This window comes from Sinocyclocheilus grahami, unplaced genomic scaffold, assembly GCF_001515645.1.
Source record: "Sinocyclocheilus grahami isolate Dianchi unplaced genomic scaffold, SAMN03320097.WGS_v1.1 scaffold1127.1, whole genome shotgun sequence".
Taxonomy (NCBI): Eukaryota; Metazoa; Chordata; class Actinopteri; order Cypriniformes; family Cyprinidae; genus Sinocyclocheilus; species Sinocyclocheilus grahami.
The window spans coordinates 257,073-263,242 of NW_015506306.1; the positions used below are offsets into that span (position 1 = coordinate 257,073).

At 35.9% G+C, this 6,170-nt stretch overlaps 1 protein-coding gene across 1 annotated transcript in view; it reads right to left on the reverse strand.

Annotated features, from left to right (window-relative positions):
* Positions 1–6,170, reverse strand: part of LOC107567070 (SLIT-ROBO Rho GTPase-activating protein 3) — a 93,568-nt gene that overhangs the window by 34,595 nt on the left and 52,803 nt on the right. The window lies entirely within an intron of this gene.

A 6,170-nucleotide genomic window follows, 5' to 3' on the forward strand; every position in this document is an offset into this window, starting at 1 on the left:
CTCCCAGTTCTTATGATTTTAAAAAAAAAAAAAAACAAGAGGAGGGGGGGGGGGGGGTGTAAAGTGTTCCATATACAGTAGTTAAAAGGTGTGAATAAGCAATCTGCAACTTTTAAAAGTATGTAAATTCCACAGAACAAAAAATTGATCATTTAAAAAATTTTCATTCGGAAAGCATTAATAATAACATACATCATATAAGTTCAGTGTGAATTGAAAACGACTGAGTCTCATCTGCTTGTGATCTCCAGCTGGGTCCTGCTGAATTTTACATCAAAAAGCTTGAGCACTCAAAGCAGACAGCTGCTCTAGTATCATTAATAACAGTTGACTGCTACATAATTGTATTGACAAAACAAAATCCTTAAAGGTGACATATCATGAAAATCTGACTTTTCCATGTTTTAAGTGCTATAATCAGGTCCCTAGTGCATCTACCAACCAAGGAAACGTGAAAAAGATTAACCCAATCACTTTGTTTAGGTAAGCCTTTTTCTGCAAGCATCTGAGAAAACGAGCGCGTCTGATTTCGCTCCCTTGGTGACGTGGCAAAGGGATCTAATTATAATATTACCGCCCCTTAATGTAAACTTCCACTCAAGGCAATGTCATTTTGATTTCGCAAGCGACAACGGTGTACCAGCTCTAATGCCATGGCGAAAGTTTGAGCAAAACATGCTAACTGTTCTGTCTTTGGCGGCACAGACGAGCACAGAACACTGTTTAGAGTCCCAGTCTCAGAGGAGACGAGAGCAGAGGATTTATTGATTTATTTACTCTATATTGCTGCTGCCACTCAGATCTAAAATAAACATGCTATTTATTTCCCAGCTGTTTACCTTCACAGACATAACTGACTGTTTTTGTAACTCATGTGTGTTTTTAATGTAAACTTGTGTGTGAATGAGAACTTAGTTTAGTACTCACATGCTGTGACAGCCGCTTTCTGTCCGTGTGCTTCGGACGTGTGCACTCAGAAAACCTTATATCTGAAGTTTAAACTCATATGGTTTAAAACACATGATTTCAGCGTGATAAACATGATAATCAGAACCAAAACAGTGGGATATCCTCCTTTTATAGCAGATACCAGCTGTAATGGCGCAGCTCTATTCTGGAAAAGGGGGCGGGGAGCAGCAGCTCATTTGCATTTAAAGACACAGGGTGTTTCTGCTTCCACTCAAAATAGGCATTTTCAAAATTATATAATAAATGATCTGTGGAGTATTTTGAGCTGAAACTTCACAGACACATTCTGGGGACACCAGAGACTTATATTACATATTGTAAAAATGGGCATAATATGTCACCTTTAAATGAAGAACAAACACCAGTGATTAGTAAATGTAAGTTCAATTGAATTGAACAATTGAATACTGATCAAATGAGTTGAGTTTGATAGTGAATAAACAATCACTGTAATGAAAAGCAAGTATGACGGGAACAATATATACTGTAAGCTGACCATTATTTAAACTTAAGCATGTTGGTAACCAAATTGTCTCAATTTTTGTCCATACAATGTAAGTCAATGGGAACCGAAATGGTTTGGTTACCAACATACTTCAAAATAACTTCCATTATGATCCACAGAAGAAAGAAAGTCATTCAGGTTTGAAATAGCCGTTATGGTGAGTACATGAAAACAACATTTTCCTTTTTGGGTGGACTTTCTTTAATCGGTGAATTACTACTAACAAATCATTCCGGAGTTCAAATGAGGCCTTTTAATCAAAATGATTAGCTGGGTTTGTATTATAGCAATCGGTTTTAAGTTGAAAGATTACCAGCATATAACCTGAATAAATTATGCAGTATCTGGTTTTTTTCTATTATAATATACCCATTTAATCTAAAAATTAGGGCTGCACAATTCTGACAAAAATCATAATTGTCAGTTATTTCAATCTACAATTGGAATATAACTGGAAATTCAAAATGTATTTCCACATAATCAAACTAGTAATTGATAGTCCTTTAAGGCCACTGAGGCTTGCAGGTGTGCTAAGATCACGCTGGAGTCTGCTAGCCTGCAGAATCAGGTCAGGCTGCAGAGAGAAACACAGAGCATCCATGGTTATAAATAGTGTGAGGCTGAGTGGCCTTCATGCCAACATCTCTACGCATTGCAGCCTGAAAAGGGGAGGAAGGGAGGGAGAGAGAGAAAAGCCGAGAGAGAAAGAAAGCGACACAAAGAGCAAAAGTGAGAGAGCCTGCACGCTGGCTAGTAAAGGAAACCGAATTCATTCACATGAAAACTGCCTCATGTGAAAAGCACAATATTTGTAAATGTTCATTTATACATTTTTTATGGTGCTATAGTCACTATGAGTTAGCTTCCTGTAAGTTCATAGAACCAACTATGAATTAGCATGAATTAGATGATTTACAGCTGAAGTCACTGACCTGAAATGTTGAATCTGGTTTGTGTGAGTAGTCAGCCATTCAGTCTCCAGGCTGTCTACAGTCTCACTGACCTCATTGTCCATTCTTAGATAAAGCTCAGCCCACATTCATTTTTATAAACCCATCCATCAGGCTCATTCAAACCTTAGTGCCTGCACTGCTTTTAAGAGCCGATGAGAAGGTAACTAGGAAGAAGTCAGGGTTGTTACTAGGTGTACGGGAAATAAAGAAAAAAAATGCTATCATGATAGGGCTACACAATTTGGGGAAAAAATATAATTGGGATTTTACCTAATAAAAACTGTGATCATGATTTCAAATGTGATTAAAAAAATGTATAGTGATTATATCAATATGACTATAATAATAATAATAATTGCTATTATTATTATTAAATAAAAACGGAAGAATTAGAAATATTAGTCTTGTAATATTTTATTCTAATACAATAATATTAATATTAATAATATTAATCTAATACAATTATTATTATTACTGTTATATAAAGTTTTATTATAAATATAACTTTTATTATAAATAAATAAAAATATTAAACAAAGTATTGCCATTGAAATATTTCACTTTAAAATAGAGTATTAAAATATAATAATAATAATCATACAAATATTAAACATATACATTTTTATATTAGTAATACGTTTAACATGTTAATACGTTTATATAAGTAATACATTTAACATATTAATTAAATTTGCATAATGAAAACATTATAAAGTGACATTTTTTATTTAATTATAAGAAAAAAATATTATTAAATTAATTAAATGTCTTAAATTAAGCTTTTATTTCAAAGGAAAAATGCAGGAAGTCATTAAAGCTTCTCATTTGTTGAAAAAAATACTTGAAGAAAAGAAGATTTATAAGCACTTCTCATTACAAGTAAGTGACCCAAACTTGGAGCACTTGAAGAGAAGAGTTTGTGTGGAACAGCATTTACTGCCAATCGAAGCTCAGGGTTTGCATTTGGAAGTTTTCTGGTTTGATCCTCGCAAAGAGGTGTCACCATTGTGCTTTTGAGCACTTAACCAAGAACAAGAGCACTTAACTCAAGGTTCCTCCAGGGGGATTGTCTAATAAGAGTACTGAAAGTAGCTTTGGATAAAAAGACATTGGTCATGATGATGCAATGTGGGCTTTCACTTCCTTCCACAGTGGTTTTTGAAGGAAGTCAAAGAGTGACAAAGGGCTAGCTTTATTCTCCATTGTGCAGAGATAATATACACCACTTGAAATAACATAATCTTTCTCTTAAAGGGTCACAATCCTGCTTGAGAGTGTCGGGAGAAGAAATGAATGTGATTCTAGGCTGCAATGGCCCTTTGGTTTAATAAAAGCAGTGAGGCATTATGAGTCACTCTACTGAGCATTATGAGCTCTGCTGCAAGCTCACCAGAGTAATCTCACCTTCTCCTTCATCTTCTCAATCTTCCTGACCAAGCTGCGGCGCTGGGGTCGGTCTTCATGGCGCAGGAGGTTGACGTTGATGTCTCCAGATTTGCTAAACTGTTTCTCCTCTTGTTTCTCGGCCTCCTTCAGCTTGCTTTCTGCACTGATGCTCTCCGTGTGATACATGTGATACGTCTTCATCACCTGTAGGATGATATAAAATACTATAAAGACTAGTTTAACAGCATCACACTATATCCTAACCAGATGGGTAATGATAAAATCTCTGTCATGTGAGTTTTTGTCCTAACTAACTGTGAAAACAAATGATATTCGCAGATAGTTTGATTTTCATTTCTGCTGTTTCACTTGGTTGCCCCGCCCACTCCAAAATCTCATTGGTCTGAAATCCTGCTTCAGAAAAATGCCATTTAAAATCCTCTCAGTGATGTTTTAAAAACATTTTTGAACACTTCCATTAAACTGCCAAATTTCATTGACATTTTCACATAATTACACCAATGGCGTTTGGCATCAGTGACATCAAAACTGCAATCTAAAAAGTGCTGGGTTGGTTCAACCCAACTTTGGGTCAAATATGGACTAACCCAATTGTTGGGTTAAATTTGTACATTAAATTTTTAACCTAAACGTTGGGTTAGTCCAAATTTGACCCAAAGTTGGGTTGAACCAACCCAGCATTTTTTAGAGTGTGTTGGAATACTGAAAGCACAAATTATATTTTAGATCTATGGTGCAGGGGAATACTTTCAGAAAAAAAATACACCACTGTTTAAAACTTTTATTCAGCAAGGATACACTAAATTGATTAAAAAAAAGTGACAGTAAAGACATTTATAATGTTACATAAAAATGTAAATATACTTTTTATTATTCAAAGAATCTTAAAGGCTGCTGAAAATTCATCTTTAGCATCACAGGAATAAATTACCTTTTAAAATATATTAAAATAGAAAACAGTTATTTTAAACTGTAATGTTACTGTCTTTCCTGTATTTTTGATTACATAAACGCAGGCTTGGAGGAGAGTATTACTATTGCTCATTAAACTGGGACAGAAGAAAGTAACAAACACTGAAAAAAATCCTTTATGTGGGACAAAATCCTGAATTATACTAGAACTTTCATAAAAATGTAAATGAGAATATGTACTGCAGAAACAACCCAAGGCTTTAAATGTCAAACAACAAAATGAAACATTTCATAAATGTTATTCTCACATTTATTCAAAATGAAGACATCTATGAGTTTCCTTGGTGATACAAAACAACTAAATCCTGACACTTCCTTGAAATGATCTCCAAACTAGTTTAATTCCAGAGAAGCTGTGCAGGTCTCAGTTGAGAAGGATCAGTTGTATTCCCATCAGCTCTACAGAGCAGATCACCTCATGAATATGCATAGGAGTATGGACTTGGCAGCAGAAGTATCCATAATCCTGCCTCTTTCCACCAAGTCCAAGCCTTCCATTCAAGCCCGGGATGACAGAGGCTGAAGGAGGGGACGATCTAAGGACAATGAGATTCTGAAGGAAGTGTGTATGAAACACAAAGCTGATTCAAACAAAACTGCACATTTTGCTCACTCCGATGACAGAGAACTGTTTTACCTCATGTCTGATTGGTGTGACCCAGTCTGCTATTCAACCCCATTATCCTCTCTGCTCAAACAATAGAATAGAGCAAGTGAAAGGGGAGGGGGGTTCACTGCACCATTGCCTAGCTTTCTCCCACTCCTTATAGCCGGGAGATGCCTGTCTGATGGTGTTTTCAATAAAACGCTTATTAAATCAGCCAGCCTGCAGGCGTCCACAGACTGCTCATCTGCACTGACCCTGACATTAATGTACATACACTCAGCTATTTCACTCTAACTTCACACCCACAGATCATCTGATCATTCCAGAGGAGGTCATCAAGTGCGTCCGCACGATGGCACTATGCATGCTTTTAGTGCTACTTCCTCTGTGATTTAAAGGTGAAATGTGTCTGTGCTGCTCCAATATAAAATTCAACAGCAAAAATAATTGTTTGTGTCCAGGTTTTCCCCCATTGTCCATTATTTGGACAAACAAGTAGTCCTGTCTCAAATGTACAGCATTGAAAGTTAACATATAAAACTGCTCAAACAAACAACACTTTGAAAGCACCACAGCCACCACGTTTACACTTTTTGTGGAGGTTAACCTATAAATGGCTATGGCTTTAACCAATAAAAGGACATGTTTACCCAAAATTTAAATTCTGACATTACTTACACCCTCATGTAATTCTCAAACCATAAAACTTTCTTTCTTTTGTGGATCACAATTGTGAATGATTTACTTTAGGGGTGTA